This window comes from Cyclopterus lumpus, chromosome 1 (genome assembly GCF_009769545.1).
Source record: "Cyclopterus lumpus isolate fCycLum1 chromosome 1, fCycLum1.pri, whole genome shotgun sequence".
NCBI lineage: Eukaryota > Metazoa > Chordata > Actinopteri > Perciformes > Cyclopteridae > Cyclopterus > Cyclopterus lumpus.
The window spans coordinates 2,660,140-2,682,129 of NC_046966.1; positions in this window are offsets into that span (position 1 = coordinate 2,660,140).

Below are 21,990 nucleotides of genomic sequence, written 5' to 3' on the forward strand. Positions count from 1 at the left end.
TTTATTTGACTACTTTGTCTCTTTGTGTCAATAGATAATGCCTCGTGTATATTCAACCAATACATTCATAGAAAACCACATGCAAATAAACCAGGTTCAATAACAAGAGGAGTTATTGATACAGAGCACCACTGCACAATTAGGATTGAATGGTACACAATATGTAGGCATTTGTCATGGAAGATGTCACAGGTGTGAATATGAAAGTGAACAAGCTGAATTCCATTTTGGTGCTTCTGTTATTGCTATTGTGTATGCTGGTTCACCTCACAGTGAACCTGGGGCCCTCAATGTTGAAATATTATAAAAAACCATTCAAGCAACAGGTTCTCTCTCCCAAACAACAACGCTCAGTCAGAGGCCCTTAAGGTTTCTACTCGTTACACGCAAAGTGTTTTTCAAAATAAACTTCAGTGTTTACAGGAAACAGTGTCCTCTCTTTACATGTTCATGTCTTTCAAAATAAGCATTGGAGGTAGGTCTACTTAGACTTAGTTTTGAGGTTTTCTTGATTAGGTTAGGCCAACTAAAGTCCTTGGTTAGGTTTGAGGAAAGATGGGGTTTTTCTTTCTTTCATTTATTTGTTTATTTTGCAGTAAAATCTGTAAGTGAGCCAGAGAGGCTAATTTTCATCTGCTGTCTCCAGCCAGATGTTATGAAGGCAGCCTAAAATTATAAAATGTCAAATAACATAATGAAACTAAGATTCATCGATGAACACACGGTAGTAACGTATCGATAAAACCAATTCACATATAAGCAAAAGCAAAGTGTACCTACAGTATGAGCACATATATAAACAGGCACATAACACACATCAACACTGAACAAGACAAATACACACCAAACAAGCAGGCAGGACAGACAGCACAGTAATACTTGCACAGCTGATTGGCAACAAGCCATTCCTTAAGGCTATGTTGGAATGTTTTGGTTGTGTTTTTTGTGCGTATGTGTGATGGCAGAATATTCCACGAGTTTGATGAATTTACAGAAAATGCATATTTGCTAAAAGAGCTTGATCTATGTGAAAAGACACAATCAGCTCTTGAAGCAGATCTAGTGTGTCTGCCACTTTGAGTGCGTTGTTTAATCACATTAAAAATAAGGATGTTTTTTATGTAACTGAGTTAAGTCCATACCTAACAAAACTATATACCAGTTTAGCTTATGGGACCAGGATGGAAGGGGAGGTTCCACTCACTTCTTGGTTGCTGTCAAACCAAGCAACATTGTACGTGTTAGAAATGGAACCATCACCAAATGACGTATTCGTCCACAATATGGGCATGTAACTTCCTGAGCATGTTGTTAGCTGGGATTCATTGGGGATGTGTGCCAAAAATGCATCTGTACAAAGAGAAGAAATAATCCATATAAGTACTTTAACCAAAAGTTAAACAATAAAATGTGTTGCGTACAGTCAAACATATTCTCACATACCCACCCTCAAGCTCTTCCCAGGACCTTCTGGGCTTAGTACCAAGTGTAATGCAATCCTGTGAAGTATTAAAAAAGTCCACCTCCACCCATGTTGTTTCCACTCTTACATCTGGATTATATGGGGGGGGGATGAGCGTGGGGGAAGGTTTGAAAAAGGAGCTGTCATTGGGATAATCACCATAAGTACACCGTTTTTGTCCTACCACATCCTCCTTCTCCATCACATGCACACGGCGCAGAACAAGTGAGTGAGGCAAAGGGAGGCAAGGCGGTGCATGAGAGAAGAGGGACTATTATTCAGCCAGGTTTCCCTGACGACCACCCGTAACATGTGCAACAGTTCCCATGGTGATGGTTTCCAGAGTGCGCTATCAGCAGGGGAGATGATGGCTGATTGGGAGGAGGACCAGACGACGTCACTGGCAGCCGTTCAGCAATAAAAGGACGGGCACGTGATGGTGCTGCTCGGCATCCTGTTTACTGGGCTGGACAGTGTGCAGCGATTGGCTGGATATGGAACAGAGATCTGTTGATCAATGCTCAGCCGAAGAGATGGTGAATGCTCTCAGTCACACATGCAGTTTATAAGCCCCCAACACACACACATACACACACACACACACACACACATCCATACACAACCCTCCGACTCACGTCCCAAAGACACACTCAGTTATTGAGTGCAAACATTATTTTGCTTCCAGCTGAATAGCCGTCTCTTAGCTGCTGACTCAGCTTTGTGGTGATGACTTCCCATCAGCAATCTTCATCTCATTTATTAAACCACTAAAGTATATTGACATGCAGTGTAATATTCAACACATTCTCAGTCCCAACCCTGTGAAATATGGCAGCTGGTCAGTGGGTGATGCATTCATTTCAAAATAAACTTGCACAACTTGGTTAGGTCCAGGTAGAGCAGCTACCCTGACGAGTTTAAGGAAAAGATTGTGGTTCGGTCAAACTAAGTACGGGTTGTGGTTGAGGACCCGAACCCAGACACAGACCAGGAAGTAAATAAGTGGAAAGGTTTATTTACAGGCGAAAAATGGGAGACATACCACCAGGCTGGCGGCAAGTAGACAGGCTGGTGGCAGGGAGACAGGCTGGAGGCAGGGAGACAGGCTGGAGGCAGGGAGACAGGCTGGAGGCAGGGAGACAGGCTGGTGGCAGGGAGACAGGCTGGAGGCAGGGAGACAGGCTGGAGGCAGGGAGACAGGCTGGCAGCAAGTAGACAGGCTGGCGGCAAGTAGACAGGCTGGTGGCAGGGAGACAGGCTGGAGGCAGGGAGACAGGTTGGAGGCAGGGAGACAGGCTGGTGGCAGGGAGACAGGCTGGAGGCAGGGAGACAGGCTGGAGGCAGGGAGACAGGCTGGAGGCAGGGAGACAGGCTGGCGGCAAGTAGACAGGCTGGAGGCAGGAAGACAGGCTGGAGGCAGGGAGACAGGCTGGAGGCAGGGAGACAGGCTGGAGGCAGGGAGACAGGCTGGCGGCAAGTAGACAGGCTTGTGGCAGGGAGACAGTCTGGAGGCAGGGAGACAGGCTGGAGACAGGCAGGTGGCAGGGAGACAGGCTGGAGGCAGGGAGACAGGCTGGAGGCAGGGAGACAGGCTGGTGGAAGGGAGACAGGCTGGAGGCAGGGAGACAGGCTGGAGGCATGGAGACAGGCTGGAGACAGGTTGATGGCAGGGAGACAGGCTGGAGGCAGGGAGACAGGCTGGAGGCAGGGAGACAGGCTGGAGGCAGGGAGACAGGCTGGTGGCAGGGAGACAGGCTGGAGGCAGGGAGACAGGCTGGAGGCAGGGAGACAGGCTGGCAGCAAGTAGACAGGCTGGCGGCAAGTAGACAGGCTGGTGGCAGGGAGACAGGCTGGAGGCAGGGAGACAGGTTGGAGGCAGGGAGACAGGCTGGTGGCAGGGAGACAGGCTGGAGGCAGGGAGACAGGCTGGAGGCAGGGAGACAGGCTGGAGGCAGGGAGACAGGCTGGCGGCAAGTAGACAGGCTGGAGGCAGGAAGACAGGCTGGAGGCAGGGAGACAGGCTGGAGGCAGGGAGACAGGCTGGAGGCAGGGAGACAGGCTGGCGGCAAGTAGACAGGCTTGTGGCAGGGAGACAGGCTGGAGGCAGGGAGACAGGCTGGAGACAGGCAGGTGGCAGGGAGACAGGCTGGAGGCAGGGAGACAGGCTGGAGACAGGCAGGTGGCAGGGAGACAGGCTGGAGGCAGGGAGACAGGCTGGTGGAAGGGAGACAGGCTGGAGGCAGGGAGACAGGCTGGAGGCATGGAGACAGGCTGAAGACAGGTTGATGGCAGGGAGACAGGCTGGAGGCAGGGAGACAGGCTGGAGGCAGGGAGACAGGCTGGAGGCAGGGAGACAGGCTGGTGGAAGGGAGACAGGCTGGAGGCAGGGAGACAGGCTGGAGGCATGGAGACAGGCTGGAGACAGGTTGATGGCAGGGAGACAGGCTGGAGGCAGGGAGACAGGCTGGAGGCAGGGAGACAGGCTGGAGGCAGGGAGACAGGCTGGTGGCAGGGAGACAGGCTGGAGGCAGGGAGACAGGCTGGAGGCAGGGAGACAGGCTGGCAGCAAGTAGACAGGCTGGCGGCAAGTAGACAGGCTGGTGGCAGGGAGACAGGCTGGAGGCAGGGAGACAGGTTGGAGGCAGGGAGACAGGCTGGTGGCAGGGAGACAGGCTGGAGGCAGGGAGACAGGCTGGAGGCAGGGAGACAGGCTGGAGGCAGGGAGACAGGCTGGCGGCAAGTAGACAGGCTGGAGGCAGGAAGACAGGCTGGAGGCAGGGAGACAGGCTGGAGGCAGGGAGACAGGCTGGAGGCAGGGAGACAGGCTGGCGGCAAGTAGACAGGCTTGTGGCAGGGAGACAGGCTGGAGGCAGGGAGACAGGCTGGAGACAGGCAGGTGGCAGGGAGACAGGCTGGAGGCAGGGAGACAGGCTGGAGACAGGCAGGTGGCAGGGAGACAGGCTGGAGGCAGGGAGACAGGCTGGAGGCAGGGAGACAGGCTGGTGGAAGGGAGACAGGCTGGAGGCAGGGAGACAGGCTGGAGGCATGGAGACAGGCTGAAGACAGGTTGATGGCAGGGAGACAGGCTGGAGGCAGGGAGACAGGCTGGAGGCAGGGAGACAGGCTGGAGGCAGGGAGTACATGAAACCAGCTGGATTAAACTCAGAATCTACAACAAGACTCCACGGAGGTCACAACAACGTTGTGGAACCCCGGGGAGATAAACTGTTGAGTAGATGTGTAGATGGAAGGCAGCTGATTGGACTGGACAGGTGAGGTGAATCAGGAGGGAGCATCCACCCCGACTTGGACCTTTTGACTTTTTGTTTGACGTAGACATGAATAACAAGTTCATGATTGTTTTTGTTGCCGTATCCTGCTAAGGTGTTTGCACGTGTAAACACCACATCCTGTTTTCAGACACCGCCCTCATCCAGTGAATATGTCTGACTACGCCGGCTGGAGAAACCAGGATAAAAAAACTGGGTTTTGCAATTTCTGTAAAGGTTGACGATATCTGGCTCCTTCAGGCCGGCCCCGCTGTGGAGGACTGCGTTTGAGGGCAGTGTGGCTGAGTGAGAGACGGTCGATGTGTTTCCAGCAGACGAGTGTAGGCGACGCAGAGAAGTCACAGTGATGATGAGGTGTTGTTTTTTTATTTGAAAACATAGAATGATTGTGTTACTATGCAGTGTTTTCTGTTTTTCTACTGGACTCTTGACTTTTTCAATGTGACATTTGTCATCTCGCATTAACTTTGGAGTCTGCACGCCCAGGGATCGGACCAAGCTCACATGGGGATCCGATGAGCTGAACCACGTGCCGAGGTGACCTAGCTTGGATTCAGATCTCAGTGAGGTGTGAACAGCATGTGGACACAATGTTGACAGTTCTATAGACGTGGGTCTCCATCATCTTCCTCTCTAGAGGAGAGCAAAGAGAAGGGGGGGGGGGGGGTGTTGACCAGACTGGTGCCCAGCTGAGACCTGCTCTCTCAACATTTCATGATTTAGCTGCTCCAAAATAAAAGCTTTTAAATAACCTAACCTTTATTGTGAAGGATTTATAGGAACATGTTGCACTGAGTTAGCGTAGCTTTGGTTAGCAGCAATTCTTTAACAAAACAAGTCTAATAATTGTGCAAGGAGGAAGAGTAAGCACCATAAATAACGTGGGACTTTTATTGTGAAGGATTTATATGAAATATTATGTTTGTCCACCGTTTTACAGCTGCTCCTTTGACCATGAAATATATCCAATCCCTTCCCCATCTGGAGTGCTAAGTGTGGACACACGGGAGGACCGAGCCGAGTAACCAGAACAGAGAGCTAGTGGGACACCATTCACACAGAAGTCATCCTGTGGGGACGCTGCAGCACCAAAAGCACTAAAACACGTCAGTCAGTCACAGACACAAACATCATGTCTGACAGTAAGAGCATGCAGTGAGACAAGAGAGAGTGAGACACGAACATCATACTGACAGTAAGAGGTGCATGCAGTGAGACAAGAGAGAGTGAGACACGAACATCATACTGACAGTAAGAGGTGCATGCAGTGAGACAAGAGAGAGTGAGACACAAACATCATGTCTGACAGTAAGAGGTGCATGCAGTGAGACAAGAGAGAGTGAGACACGAACATCATACTGACAGTAAGAGGTGCATGCAGTGAGACAAGAGAGAGTGAGACACAAACATCATACTGACAGTAAGAGGTGCATGCAGTGAGACAAGAGAGAGTGAGACACGAACATCATGTCTGACAATAAGAGGTGCATACAGTGAGACAAGAGAGAGTGAGACACTAACATCATGTCTGACAGTAAGAGGTGCATGCAGTGAGACAAGAGAGAGTGAGACACTAACATCATACTGACAGTAAGAGGTGCATGCAGTGAGACAAGAGAGAGTGAGACACAAACATCATACTGACAGTAAGAGGTGCATGCAGTGAGACAAGAGAGAGTGAGACACAAACATCATGTCTGACAATAAGAGGTGCATGCAGTGAGACAAGAGAGAGTGAGACACTAACATCATGTCTGACAGTAAGAGGTGCATGCAGTGAGACAAGAGAGAGTGAGACACAAACATCATGTCTGACAATAAGAGGTGCATGCAGTGAGACAAGAGAGAGTGAGACACAAACATCATGTCTGACAGTAAGAGGTGCATGCAGTGAGACAAGAGAGAGTGAGACACTAACATCATGTCTGACAGTAAGAGGTGCATGCAGTGAGACAAGAGAGAGTGAGACACTAACATCATGTCTGACAATAAGAGGTGCATGCAGGGAGACAAGAGAGAGTGAGACACGAATAGATGTAGCTGAAGAAGACATGCAGTGAGGTTATGTGTGTGTGTGTGTGTGTGTGTGTGTGTGTGTGTGTGTGTGTGTGTGTGTGTGTGTGTGTGTGTGTGTGTGTGTGTGTGTGTGCGCGTGTGTGTGTGTGTGTGAGACATTGGGAAAGCAACGGTAGCCTGCCAGCAAGCACGGTGTTGAGTAATTCCTGACGGGTGAACAACGGCTTAGTTCCAGACCATTTCTCCATCTTTTAGAGATGAACACCACCACCGATTCTGACTAAAGCAATACATGTGTAATACCTGCAAACCGAATAAGCTGATTCAATTATCACTGTCGAATGGGTTTTATGAATAGAATATAGTTCATTTTTTTAAACATTTATCCAACCAGGAACATTTTTCAATTTGGTGTCTTCTTCGAGGGCACTTTAACACACAGAGAGAGAGAGAGAGAGAGAGATCCATTTCCAATGCTTTGGAATGGCATCGTAACATGTGGAGGTCAAAGTTGTGCGGTTGCTTTTCACCCTGATCGTCTCTCAGCACCTTTACGACTTGTGGAATGAGCTTCACGGGTTGGCTTCATGGTTTCATGGTCTGCTCCATTGAGTCCATTTGGACGCAGACAGGAGATCAGCATCACGCTGTACATCAGCGCCTTTTCATTGGAGCAAACTGACGCATGGTTCATTCTACTACATGAAACTACAGCGAGGGCACCACAAGGGCATGCTGTTACCTCACACACACACACACACACACTTGTACGTATCCAAACAGATGTACTGTTTGCATACTGTACACCAACATGGTAAAGGCCAATGGAAGTTATCTGTCAAACCAAAGGCTAAGTCAAGTCTTATTATTCAGGCAGCCCAAAATCACAGCTTTGAGACTTCCTGTCTGTAAAAAGTTTGTGACAAATGCTCACACATGTTGCGTCTTCAACTTATTTAGACTCATTAAAACTCCACTTTCCACGTATTCCTTCAATTACTATAGTGACGGGGCTGATGTGGACTTTTGTATCTAACAAAAGAAATGGGATGTAAGCATTGCCTTCAGCTTAAAGCTGAAGGTGACCCCAAATAGTCCACTAATTGGCGATTCAATCTAATGAGACTGATTGACTTCCAATCTCAGAGTTGAACCGTTGTGGTTGCTGTGAAACAAGGATCATTCCTTTCTCGCTGTATGGAGGGGTGAACGTCTATGTGTAGTGGCCACTATGAGGACCAACCCACATGAATAAAGTGTATCAGATCCACAAGAGGCTGAGCCCTCCAGTAAACACAATGAATGCAATTCAAGACTATTAGGGAACCATAATGCAATATTTAAATACACCATTTTAGAATAGGTGATAATAACACATGTATACAGCATGCTGCAAAAGCACTGCATTAGATCACCATGTACCTATATAGAGGGGAGACCCCTCTTCAACCCCTTTTCATTTACCAAAATATAGCCTAGCTTTGGAACGTTATTCAGGCTCTTCGCCGCTAAACTAACATAACATGGTCAAATCCAATATTCATCAAGTAGTCAAGTTTGATATTATGACAGCTGCAAAACTGAGGCAGCTACAGCCACTGAACGACAGTATGATCGCAGGTCTCAGACAGTTAATACCTGAACAAATTCAGCATCTTGGCTGGAGCCTCAGAAAGGCTAAACAATGACATCATAAGGCCCCTGTTTTAAAATCAAGGAACCGTGACATCATCCATTGGTTTGTGGAACGCTCTTTTGAAATCTCAAGTGCAGCATTTTGGTCATCTCCATCTTGTTGTTTTGCAACGAGAAGAAACAGAAGTAGTCATTTTCTCAGGGACTTCTCTACCACCTGTCGCCCCCTGGTGGCCATTGGGAAGAACGCAGGTTTAAGGCACTTCTGTTCCCACCTGGTCCAGCATCACGAGTTCTCAGTGCGCCTGTGAAAGATCCTCTGTGGTTAGGTTTGGGAAAAGATTGTGAAGTACTGCGGTTACATGACAACTACGTCAACGTCGACACAAACAGCTGCCTCTTGGGTGAAAATCTGGTGTTTTTAGACCCACCCACAATTTGTACTGAATTCATATGACTAAGTGTACTTAGTGGTGACTAAATTAAATAACACTGTGTTTGTGCTGTGATTGGGGAACCCTGGACCATATTTCAAGCACGGCACAGCGGAGTGGAGTCCTACAAAAGAGGCTCGTACGACACCCCAGGAAATATTCAGAAATGTTGTCAGCCGTTTTCTTCCCTGCTTGACCTGCTTATGCAACGTGGCAGCGACAGTACAGCAGCCGGCCCGGGGGTGTTCTCCAAACATCCTTAACACCTGCCTAAAAAGGAAACACAAATACCGAGAGGTGATACGGGCACATTGTCACTCCGAGGAGGATTCACACTCCTCAGGCACTGTAATGCAGCATTTACACTTTGTAAACATGAGTTTCCTCATTTCCCAACCCCGACTGTTGTCTGTGCTAGATGAGCTCATCAGGTTCAACGATGTGTCACACTTATATAAGACAATGCAAAGGCATGGAGACAACACAATATTGTAATGAATGCATTTTGAGATTGCTCTTGAAAAACACCAATATAACAACCTGGTACATCCTAGTGTATTTGTGTCATGTATTGTCTGGGATTTGATGAAATTTATGAAATTGAGCATTTGTATTCCCAGCGCGAGCCTGTGGCAAATGTTTCATAGCGTTACAGTCGCTTTGGTTTTATGCTCTGATGGCACGCTATGGTAACCGGGACAGAATTATGACACTTGGTCAATCACAAGCCTTGTAACTGTTATCCAAGAGTTCAAATCTATCGACCCCCCCCCCCCCCCCCCATTAAGATGGGAATATGGCCTGCTTGTATGCACAGCAACAGATGTGGGTTTTAATGGTACTTTGGTAGCTTGTGTACTCAGCCGCTCCACAGACTTTATGCGGGAAGATGAGGAATAATTTGCCTCGGCTTGAATCATGATCATGTGCTTTGTATAACTCACTGTATACACACAGTGAGTTCTGTAAAAACTGGGTGAATCATGGAACCCTCAGACAGATGCACCATGTTAAATTCAGGTCAGGTTTTGAAAATAACACAATGAAGGGGAATTGCATAGTCACAGGGGTCGGGTTATAGATTCAGATGGTTCTATATGGCCGTGGTTTTCCTGGGACATTTATTTAATTCTGGGCTTCAGGTGCAACGCAATTATGATATTCTGTGGGAATGGAGTATGTATATATGTATGTATGTATGTATGTATGTATGTATGTACGTATGTACCAAACAGATAATCTTCATCGACTAAATATTCCTTTTCTTGCATCAAAAGACTTGATTTGTGAAATATAAACATTTTCCGCACATTTTTTTTGTTGTTCTCTGATAATAGCCTCAATCCAATCAAACTGCGTTACTCATCTAGGGTGATATGAAACAAACATAACGGCTTGTGGAGCCGTTGTGGTCAGAAAATGAACTGACTGCAAGAGGCCTGCAGTACTGTGTCCTAATGTGACCGAATGCTTGAAATGTCAAAATCAATGTGTTGCTGCTCTTTTTCCGAGCAGACCTCCAGACAAGTAGCTTTTCTATATGGCACCAGATCAAAAGAAGCATTTCAACCACACAATGGTTTTGATTGCACAGTTGAAAAAGGGAGACGTTGCTGCTCTGCGTTTTTTGTTGCATGCTATCGTTTAGAACATTGTGACAAAATTAATTTTAAATGAATTGTCGCATGCTGGGAAACTGTCAAATGTTCTTCTAGTGTAACTGTAAAAACAACATCTCCATAGTACGGCAACTCTCTTTAATTCACAACGGACCTGTGACTAGAACTTCCTCACAGCAAAGGTCCAGGCATCATCATGGCTGTTTTCTAAAATCAAGTTGTTGTTATTGTTGTGACAATATTGCTGTGTTCCAAAATCCCAGCAATTGCTGCATAGACCCACATGTAAGAAACATTTTTGTCTGGGAATAGAGTACATACTTATGTAGTGTTATATCACAGCCACCGCAGCTTTAAAGGCACTGGCGGCTCATCCGGCCGCTAGCAGCTAATAATGCTAACAGTGCAAACTACAGCGAAAGTGCTGACAGAGCTAACGGTGTTCACCTGAGGGGGACGCGGAGGGTGGATGCTACGCTCTCACAACCACAGGTATCAGCTTAACCACCGTGCGAGAGCGGCGGCCGGGAGCTAACCAGTGGGGCACGCTCACGTCTCTTCATGCAGCCAGGATAGCAAGTTTCTTCAAATGTGCTTACAGTGTGCCTTTCAGAGTTAGTCAGCTCTAAGTGTGTTTAGTTTAGTTAGCTCAGTTTAACTTACTGGATTTCTCAAAAGCCCGTGTTCCTTGTTTTGCTGCCACAGAGCAAATGTATTCCTAACAAAGCCTCGGGGGCCTTTTTCAAGGGAAAAGTTTGGCAACAAAACTAGAATTAAATAGTTTCTTATCTTCGAAAAAACAATACAATGTTATCGTGTTGGGAATGAAGGCCAAAAGCATGAATACAAAACTCGAGTTGTGATAAACTGGAAATTGCACTCAGCTAATAATTACAACATCCACTCCCATCTCCCGTTGTAAACTCTGTGGAGCGGCGGAGAACACACTGCTCATATCTCAGAATAGTTCCAGTAAAACACATCTGTCACTGTGCCTAAAAGCCGGTAATGCTCCTATCTTTATAGGGGAAGTCAACATATTTGTGCTTGGACAATAGTTACAAGGCCTATGATCATAAAAGTGCCATAATTGTATCCTGGTCGCCATACAGATGGGAAAATCCCAAATAGGGTCCTAAACCAAGGAAAGCCACTATAAATCATCGAAGGACTACAATTTGTAGTGTTGTTGGTGCGTAAATCTGTCTCTCTATTCCACTGATGACGACATAATAAACATAAGCACTGCTTTCAAATCCTTTCATACAGACACCCAAAGAGGGAACTCCCCTCCGGCCCGCTGCTCTGCAGAGCTCAGTAGTGTTTCTGACGGGATAACCTCTGCGTTGTATTACGGCCCAAGTGAGGAAGGGATTACGTACATGGCTGTATCATCTCCAAGAAATCCAGGCACCAAACCTTCCGCTACAAAATGAGGTTCCCATCTCACTTGCTCTCTCAATTATGTTGCGAGGGAATTGCTCCCAGATTGCATTTTTAAACAGTTATACATACTTGTGGTTAATGTTGTAAATTTCAACAAAAAGAAAAGACGTGGTCCTGTGTGTTCTGACACATCCGCCCTCCAACCTCTCACGCATGTGATGCAGTTCGGTTGTATGTAAAAATCCTTTTTAGGAGACATGACCGGAGGCACACATAACAAACTTGAATCAAACACTGGTTCTAACAGCAGGAGAGGTCAGTTTGATTCCAGACGATGTATAACATTAGAATGTGTTTCACATCCAGTCTGACTAAAGGTAGGTCCCTACAGCTGCAGACAACCAGTAGGAAAATGGAAAGAAGATAAGTGTCTCGTGACTGTCCTCAAAAATAGTCTGATGAAATACCACGAGGCTGCTAGAACAGCACAAACGGAGCCTGTTGTTGTTGTTGTTGGTATATATTTGCATCATGTTGGAATAACTGATCGTAAACGTCCAATTGGTGGTCTTTGGCAAACTGGCATCCTGAACAAAGAGGCCTCAACGGCTGACCTTTGGACCTCTGGATCAGGACAGGATGTGTGATCAGTTAGTCTGAGTGGATACCTTCATGTGTCATTCTTAGCTTTCTCGGCACTTTAAAGTGCCAAATGATTGATGATGATCATGCCACTCAGATAAAGATATTTGGAGGCTTTTAACCTGTTCATTATATGCGATCAGGATGTGTTTGTTCAGAAACACAATGTCTCCTTTCGTCGCTACCCTGGTAACGGTGGAACACAGTGACATTATTTCTCAACGCTAATAGGCCATCGCGGCACACCGTCACGCTGTTTTTGTGCAAATTAGATAAATTTCACGTCGTACCAAATTTGCATTACTCGTGTCCATTCGCATCTTGGCATTGACTTTGAATGGAACCGATTTGTATGTAATCGATTCACTTTTGAAAATTCCACGTTTGGTGTAAACGTAGCATTCGACAGAAGCCTCAAATTGCAATAATTCTTTTTTCAACTCCACCCTCTCTACTTTGTGCAGAGTTGTTCACTCGTCCTTGAATCACCTCAAGTTGATTTTTAGGTTTTATCCTTGTTTTCCGTAAACTTGTAAGGTTTCGTTTCCGATTGTCAGCGCATTCTGGAACTGAAATCACTGCTGGAAGACAGAATCTGTTTTAATTACATAACAACGCCACGGTTCAGGTGCTAATATATTACCCCATTTCTACCATGGATGCGTCGGGAAAGCGGCGCGTTGGGAAAGCGGCGCGTTGGGAAAGCGGCGCGTTGGGAAAGCGGCGCGATGGGAAAGCGACGGCCTCCGTGCTCCATCTGTGTCCACAGGATGCGTTCAGGTCAGCGTTGTGAAACTGTCGCAGTTTTAAACCCGTGGTTAACATTGTTAATGGTGAAGAAAAGCATATATGCTTAGATTTAGGAGAAGATCCTGGTTTGGGTTGTAATATGTGTTTGTTGCCTTATTATACATACATCGTGTATAGATAGAGACACAATGTATTATAAGCTATACGGGCAGTATAGCTTATAATTCATATATGTAAGTCAACGTGGTGACTGTTGGTTTCACCACGGGACACAGTCAGCTGTCTCCTGGGTGAGAGTCCGTGTTCGTTTGCCCCCTCCATCCATCCCGACCTCCTCCAGACGCAGACGTTGCTGCTCTTTATACTACGTCACCTGACTTCCTGCTTTGCTCCTGTGATGAACACCAGGGCCACTACAGGTTAGCGCCTGGCAATGTTGATCCTCCCCCAGGGGGTCCAGCTATACCTATAGATGATAACGGCCTACAATTGAGACTTGACTCGGGACTTGTCTTCAGTGTTTACCATTAATTATTTAGAGGGTTTAGGACCGCCACAGTTTCACAATGAACCGGAAATATTTTTAACATTTTAATTTCGGCAGGAAGGAGAGCCGCTCAGTTCGGGAGGATCCCCTCGTTTGGACCCTCTCTGTTCATATCTATACAACCACTGCATTATGAATGAATAGTTTACCAGAGCACAAAGTTCTTCAGAGATCAAATCTTTTCATTTTGCTCTCAACGTGCACCAGATGTACCTTTTTTATAAAAGTTTAAGATTATGCCCACAGGGTTTTCTTTCCCTCGTGGCAGCTACGTGTGAACTGCGAGTCGAGAGGCTGTTATCTAGCATGCCAGATATCTGGGGGGTCTGTCAGGGGATCTCCAGCCAATGAGTCGCCTGGAACCACCTGTGTGTACTGCACACTTTGGAAGCAGGTGCTCAGGTTTCAGTATTGAGTGTCACCAGAGATTTCCACACACAAACCACAATCACTGTAGTTACACACGTAGAATGGAAGAAAGTTGATGAAAGGCCTATTCACATGGGACTAGTCCAGGGGCCAATTTGCCTCAAGTGTCTGCATTTTCGAATAACAGCAAATCACGAGATTAGTGATGAATTTCATCCGTTGCAGGTGCTTTGAGAGCTCCCCTTTGTGTCTTTTAGTTTCATTTGTGCAGGTTCAGCGGCTGCAAACGCCTCACAAGCTTTTGTAAATTGGCCCCTCTGTATTTACAACAAAGTTGGCGTGAGTGTGTTTCCTTTTGAAATGTCCATTTGTGGTTCAAAAGTAATGACTTTTCATATTCTGTGCATATATTATTGCATTCTAAGTGATGAACAGGTGTACCAAAACTCGAAAACGTGTTTTCGCCGAGCTTCCTGGGGCACATTGTGTAACCTTGCTCCTCATGACTTCCTCTTACACCCTGGAGCTACCAGATCTCATATGAATCCTGTGACTCCTCTTTCCTTTTCAGTCTTCCGTTTTTCTCCCAGGCTCAGAGCAAAGCACGAGACATCTTCATGTGTTTTTCATGCTGGAAGAGAAACTAATTCTCAGATGGGAGTCGTGGGAACAAGATTAAAAGATGCCCTTAAAACAATCTGCTTATCTCTGTAACGGTCCCAAATGAGATGAGGAGCAGATTAGCCCACGGTAATATCTTTGGTGGCCTCTCCAGTGTATAATTAAAAAGGCCATTGCTTGACTGAGGATGTATGAAGCAGTGTTGGGGGTGATTTTCATTCTGAGGTGTGGCAGCTCTGTGGGACAACCACAACAGTTTCCTCTCTTTTGATCTCGCTCAGCTCAGCATTTCCTCAAGGGTCTGGGCCTAAAACCCTAACCCAGGTTGTAAATGTGATAAATGAGAGTAAAGATAAGTGAGGGCCACATAAATGGATAAAAGAAAGCGCTGATGATCCGTCTCAGCGTCTGGAGGTATCATTCTTTTGCCAAACGTGACATGAGCCGGTGGGGGTCATGAAAGATACAGAGCGCTAATTCACAGAGGGCACAGTTTGGAAAGCACTAAAGCAGCAGGGCCACTGATTAATGGCGCCAAAGATCCATGCAAACGCATTCATATGTTTCCGCAAGCAGCAGCTGTCCAATATTAATCTAATGGAATGAGCTATAAACAACCCATCATGATCTGAATTGAAATGTAAAAGTCTCACTGATCTGTTCAGAGAGGAATTACAACCAGATGTCCTCCTGCCCCGTAAGAGATAGAGCTACAGCTCTCTGCTGGAAGACGAGTCCCACAGAGAGCACACTATTGAACACTGTTTGAAACATTAGATAATAAAGTTTAGGTTAAAAATATCAATGGAATAAAAATATAATCAGACTGTCTGTAGCCTTCCCTTCCTCTCTAAGATCCTTGAGAAAGTAGTCGCAAATCAGTCTTTCAGACTTTCTACATCAGAATAGTTTATTTGAGGAGTTTCAGTCAGGATTTAGAAAACACCACAGCACAGAGACAGCACTGGTGAAAATTACAAATGACCTCCTGATTGCATCAGATAAAGGACTCATCTCTGTACTCGTTTTGTTAGACCTTAGTGCTGCGTTCGACACCATTGATCATGACATCCTATTACAGAGACTGGATCAGTCGATTGTAAACAATGACCAGCAACATTAATCACGGAGTTCCACAAGGTTCTGTGCTTGGACCAATTTTATTTACCTTATATATGCTTCCTTTGGGCAATATTATCAGGAAACACTGCATAAACTTTCATTGCTATGCAGACGATACTCAATTATATCTATTGATCAAACCAGAGGAGACCAACCAGCTCGCTGAAATTCAAGAATGTCTTAAAGACATAAAAACATGGATGACCTACAACTTTCTGATGTTAAACTCAGACAAAACTGAAGTTATTTTACTGGGCCCTGAACACCTCAGAGATCAATTATCTGGTGATGTGGTTTCTGTAGATGGCATTGTCCTGGCATCCAACACCACTGTAAAGAATCTCGGCGTTATCTTTGACCGAGACTTGTCCTTTAACTCCCACGTTAAGCAAATCTCAAGGATTGCATTTTTTCATCTACGTTTCAAAAATCAGGCACATCTTGTCCAGGTAATCCAGAATGCTGCAGCTTGTGTACTCACAAAAACTAAGAAAAGAGATCACATTACTCCTGTATTAGCTGCTCTGCACTGGCTCCCTGTAAAATCAAGAATCACATTTAAAATTTTTCTCCTCACCTACAAAGCCTTGATTGGTGATGCACCATCATATCTTAAGGAGCTTGTAGTACCATATTGCCCCACTAGAGAACTGCGCTCATAAATGTGGGGCTACTTGTGGTTCGTAGAGTCTTCAAAATTAGGATGGGAGCCAGAGCCTTCTGTTATCAAGCCGGTTGTAGCGCTCTAATAAATCACACGAGGACCTCAGTACCCAACAACTCTCCTCTCTCGCCAGATTCCAGACCCTGCACACACCTGAGGTACACTGAGGGAGGAGCAATGTAACAAACTCAATATATGTGTGCAAACAGTGTGTGTGAAATTAAGAATCACGAGCAACAGTATAGTGTTCCCTTTCATGTGAATGCTATGCAGGTGATACACGTAATAATAGATTCTCTAACATCGTATAACAAAGGGAATGATTAGTGTCTAAGTGTAACGACAAAATCAACTTATCTGTCGGCCTTTCAGTTTTCTTTTTCCTATTATTGCAGGTTGCTCATGTTTAACAATCAAAATGCAGACCAGACCGTGAGCAAGCAAACATCTGCACAACAGCTGTGGTGTGTTGCTGGATCCAAGAAAGGTGAACGCACAGCAAAAGCCCGTCAAAACAGACCCTACGATAAGATTCACGGTAAGATGTGAAATATTTATATTCTTATGACAAAGAATGGACAAGGGAAGACATTTATTTAATGCATATTCAAATTGAATAGATGACCTGATGGGGCTCGTCTTTGAGGAGGTGTTTGAGGACCAAACTCCATATCCATCCATCCAACATACTACCCAGACGGACCAGGAGACTGCTGGCGTATCCAGAGTCCCACATGAAGACGAGTCTTATGTCATCATATAAAATAACTTCCAAAGTCCGCTCCAAGTGGTGTGGATGTTCTGAATGGTTTAGGGATTCAAACGGGTCACGTGCATGTTGGAGGAGTGGAACCCAGTTTCGTCATCTCACAACCTCACGAGCAAAATAAGACAGCCATTTACAAGAAATACTGTTTCGTAATAAAGCGACTAATGAGTCAGGAGGCAACATCACTGCATGGCACAGGTTGATCCAGGAAGCAACGTGTTTCAATGTCAACCGTTGACTTTAGATGAAACGGCTCTTATCGCAGGAGATGATATACAATACTGGTAACTAATTACAGCCCTAGGTTAGTACAACAGGCAGATACATGTATGCAGAGTTGTTAGTTAAGATGACGTTAGTAAGACATTACATATTACTAGCTTTTCATGAATTGTTTGTTTCTGTACAACACTGAAATCTGTCATCTCAAAATCTGCAGCCCTCTCACCCACGTTGCTAAAGTCACGAATCAAATATTTTTGAAAAAAATTGATACATTTTCATCAGGAAACCCTTTTTGTTGTTATTTCCCTCCACATGCAAGGTGAGTATAGTTCTTAGCTACTTGGATAAAGAGGAGGACTCGTGCTTTACCCACTGCATCGGCCTAAAGCCTCACGTCAGGTGTGTGCTACTCCGTGAAGACATACCACTGTGAAAGGTGGTTATAAATGTGGTTCGGCTGTAAAAAAAATGTGACTCGGACTAAAACTGGGAGGCTTTTTTGCAAAGCGGTGATCGTAGCTAATTACAAGCATGCACCATAAAAGGAGCATCATGTAATATCTTTAATCCGGCCCTGTGTTCAACCACCTCATGTCTCATTCACATGTAAGAAGACACCAAACATTGCATCACAATGGACGATAACAATGTTAGTTCTCACAGCTGTCTGTTTAATCTTTGCTACCAAGAAGCAAAGAGAATGTCAACAAATATGAAAAGAAAATGCTTCTTAGAACTTTAGCTGATGATATTCTCGTTGCCTTACCTTTGTGCTTTTTATAGCTAAATAGCAAATTTTAGCATGATAAGCACCAAGACTAAGATGGTTAACATGATTAACATAGGCTTACTGGACAGTGTCATTCTGGGATGTTTGATCTTAACAGTTAGCTGAAACACTGCTGTTTTAGTGTGTGGTGCTGGAGACTCTTAGTGCTGTTTCGCTAATAATATGAATAATATAGCACTGTTTATACACCAGGCAACATGTAGAGCATATCAAATTGATCATTCCAATCCTTTCATATCCACAGTGTAACCCATCTGAAGCCCATCACTCCTCACCAGCACATTTTGCCGGAGCGTATCGGGCATGGAAGCCATATTATCAGTTCCTGAGCAGCAGAGACAATGAGGTATTTATTTGCATCAATCCAGCTCTGGGCCGAGCTGGTCTGGGGATATTAAAACAGAGTGACAGATCTAATTATCACCTCCCCACTTCGTCTACTCCAACTCTGATGAAAAGAACTACATTACACAAGACATCCTCTGCCCTCAAACTAACTTTCACCTTTGCTAATAACTAAGAGTGCAGTTATTTGGAATGCCTGCTGAGGGCATGTCTCTGAATCGACAGAAAGGGATTTGCAATAAGGCTGGATTCATGAAAGGAGCAGACCGTCATTCTTCCCATGCTTGCCGCAGTATCTCTCACCTCGTCCCCCTCTCTTTTTCCATGTTTCTCATTTTCTCTTCTTCTGACAATGATCCAAAGTCACTTTTGTAAAAATGTAGAGGATTTCAGTTCCCTGCAGTTTCTTTTCTTCTCCTCCCATCTTTGTTCTGTTTCTGGATAGTATGAAGTTCTCTAATACCGTTACTCATATATTGAAAATGGCCTTGTGATATGCTAAAACAATTTGTTTTGCATTGCAATCTCAGACAGTACCAAATGCAAAAGACCAATTCTGCTGACCTTCTCAGCACTCGGCATCTGCCAGATTCCCTTTCACTTCCTTGCAAATCACTTATAAAAAGGGGGGCAGGCCCCATTCTGCTGCTGCTCCTGTGGATGGGTATAGGCCTGGCTCACACCGTCCGCTGTCTCTTTTTTGTCCTCATTGTATGGTTGCTGTTGATGGATATCATGTTGCATTGGACTAATGGACTCTGTGTGTGTTTGTGTGTGCTTACATATGCTTCCCTGTTAGCCGTACTTAATGTACTGGTTGTCGTGGAAACCTTGGTCGGGTCTGGTCTGCAGCTGCTGTCAAACACTGAAGCATGCTGGGACATGCGGTAATGAGGGTTGGTTAATCATCAGCCACCATGTTGGATCTGTTGCCACAGGATATGTAATGGCTGCACTCTGTTTCCAAACCCTGAAATGGTTTAATTTGTATGCAGAGGCCCACAAAATGTCTACGACGTCACAGCTAAAATGGTGACACTCATCTCGTGCCCCATTCTTACTGTGTATCAACTAAAGACCGAGGTCATCACACATTTAGATGGTGATTTACATTATTCAAAGGATTAGCAATTCAAGTCAAAGAGTAGAACTGAGTAAACATCAGCTGTTTGTTTGATGATAATAAACCCATGTAAATGAAGCCATACAATGTGGCATTCCACCCTTTTTGTCATCCCTTATCTTTAAAGTTCTCTTTATCGGAGTAAGTTATGTGTAACCTAGTGGGAAATATGTTGTCACCACTAAAGCCACTAGAGGGCACTGTTTTTCAGAGAAAGCCAGCAAGACGTAAAGAGCGAAGCAAGTAAAATCCTTTGTGTCACGTGACACGTTAGTTGTTTTATGTGTGGGTGAATACTTTAAATGTTATTTCTATACAAAACAAATTAATATGAGTGTATAGAAGTCAGGAAATGTATTGTATGTCGCTAAATGTGCCGATGGTGATTCATTTGGTCCGATGTTTCCAGGTTGTATCTCCATGTGCTAGTTAAAATATGCTACATGTTCATGAGAAGACTGCAAAGCTAATAACGTGTGGCATCTTAAGACCGTCCTACAGGGATACATTCTGTTACCATTCATGTTCGAGAAAAAAAAAGTTGTGTGTCCAATGTACCGTAATGTTTATTTTCGTTATGTAGTGCTGTATGGGATGGATGTCTGTAGCCGCCACATGTGCATTTGAGCTAGCACCAAGATAAAACGTAGTTATTATATTGTGATATACTGCATCATTTCTCTGTATTAATGGACCAAATGTTTCATGTTGTTAAGTTCAGAGATAACTGTATGGCATTGTTTGTTGTCTTTTATTTCTGTGTTAACAGAAGAGCTACCACTGCAGTTATTCATGTACTGAATGTATGCATTGAGTTATACACTGATTGTTTGTACTGAGCGACACAGTTTCAAGGCACTTTGAGTTAGTTTAGGCAGCATATAGGTTAGTGACCCAGATTTGTGAAATGTGTTGAAGTGAGATTTTATGTTCACAGTGTAACTGTCAATGTACTGGAACATCTTTGTTGAATCTAACACAAATTGAACATTCCAAATGTAATACTTCTCTATTTCTTTAAGATAGCGTTGTGTCTGGTGTCTTATCAAATTTCACCTGCCTATATATGTAACGTCATTATGTGTAGAGACTCTCAGATATGCACCTCACTCACGTTGCATGTTGACAGCGGGCCAAAGGAGGCTTTGATGTGTCCAGGTTAAGGTCGACCGAGTGATGGCTGCATTTTTAAAACAGGAAGTAAAAGGCACTGTACAAAGGAAGGAATGCAATCATGTGCAGCACCGACGTCATCCAGGCAAGGAAGTGCACTTCACTTCAGGCCTTTCCTATATGTATCTGCAAGGTTACAAGAAATGGCTATGTTAAGAAACCCGGTCTGATGTTTCTTCCTGAAACGTGTCTGGCCCGCGTCCAGTCACAGCTCTTCTTACAGCCGCGTCCCGTGCGTGACAAAGAGCAGTTACACCTTGGTGTATTGATGTCATCCCTGGGGAGACGTTTATGATTCAGCGGACTTGTTGGTGTTACTTTTATCATAGGATGTTTGTCAGAATAAGAGTTAGTCCAGACCAAGACATTATCTCTAGACATGTAATCATTATATGCTGTTAACTAATTATTCTATCTCATCAAAATGAAAAGGAATCATTTGTTATCTAACTTGTAAATACAGATGAATGCAATCAGGAAGTTAATTTCAAGTTCAGTTGTTTGTGATGTCTTGATTTTTGAGGTGATCTGGAGCATTTGTATTACCTTTCAAGGGCTCGCAACATGTCGCAACATTACTCCTCTAGATCTTTACATAGACGCTATATTCATGTTCATAATGTTAAATACAGTTCCTTTAAATCAACTAGGCTTCTTGTATCCAGATTTGTACAATTGTCAGCGGAGGTGATACATGAAACCACATGTGGTCAGCCCCTCATTTTGCTGTGAGCACTTCCCATCAACTGTCTTCACCTCAAATGTGCGCACCATGTGTGTGTCTACAGTGTTTCATTTAGCAAACCGAACCTAGACGTTGTGGTCCTGATTTAATTTTGATCAACATCCCATGCCAGGCTAGAGTATTTATTATGGTTATATGGTCTTAAACATTAAAAGTAATGGGGAAATAAATATTATTACCTGCAGGATTTGAAATGCAGCTTGTTGTTATACTGCTTCTCCGTGCTGTTCACATTATATCCTTAAATGAGTCCTGAAGAACAA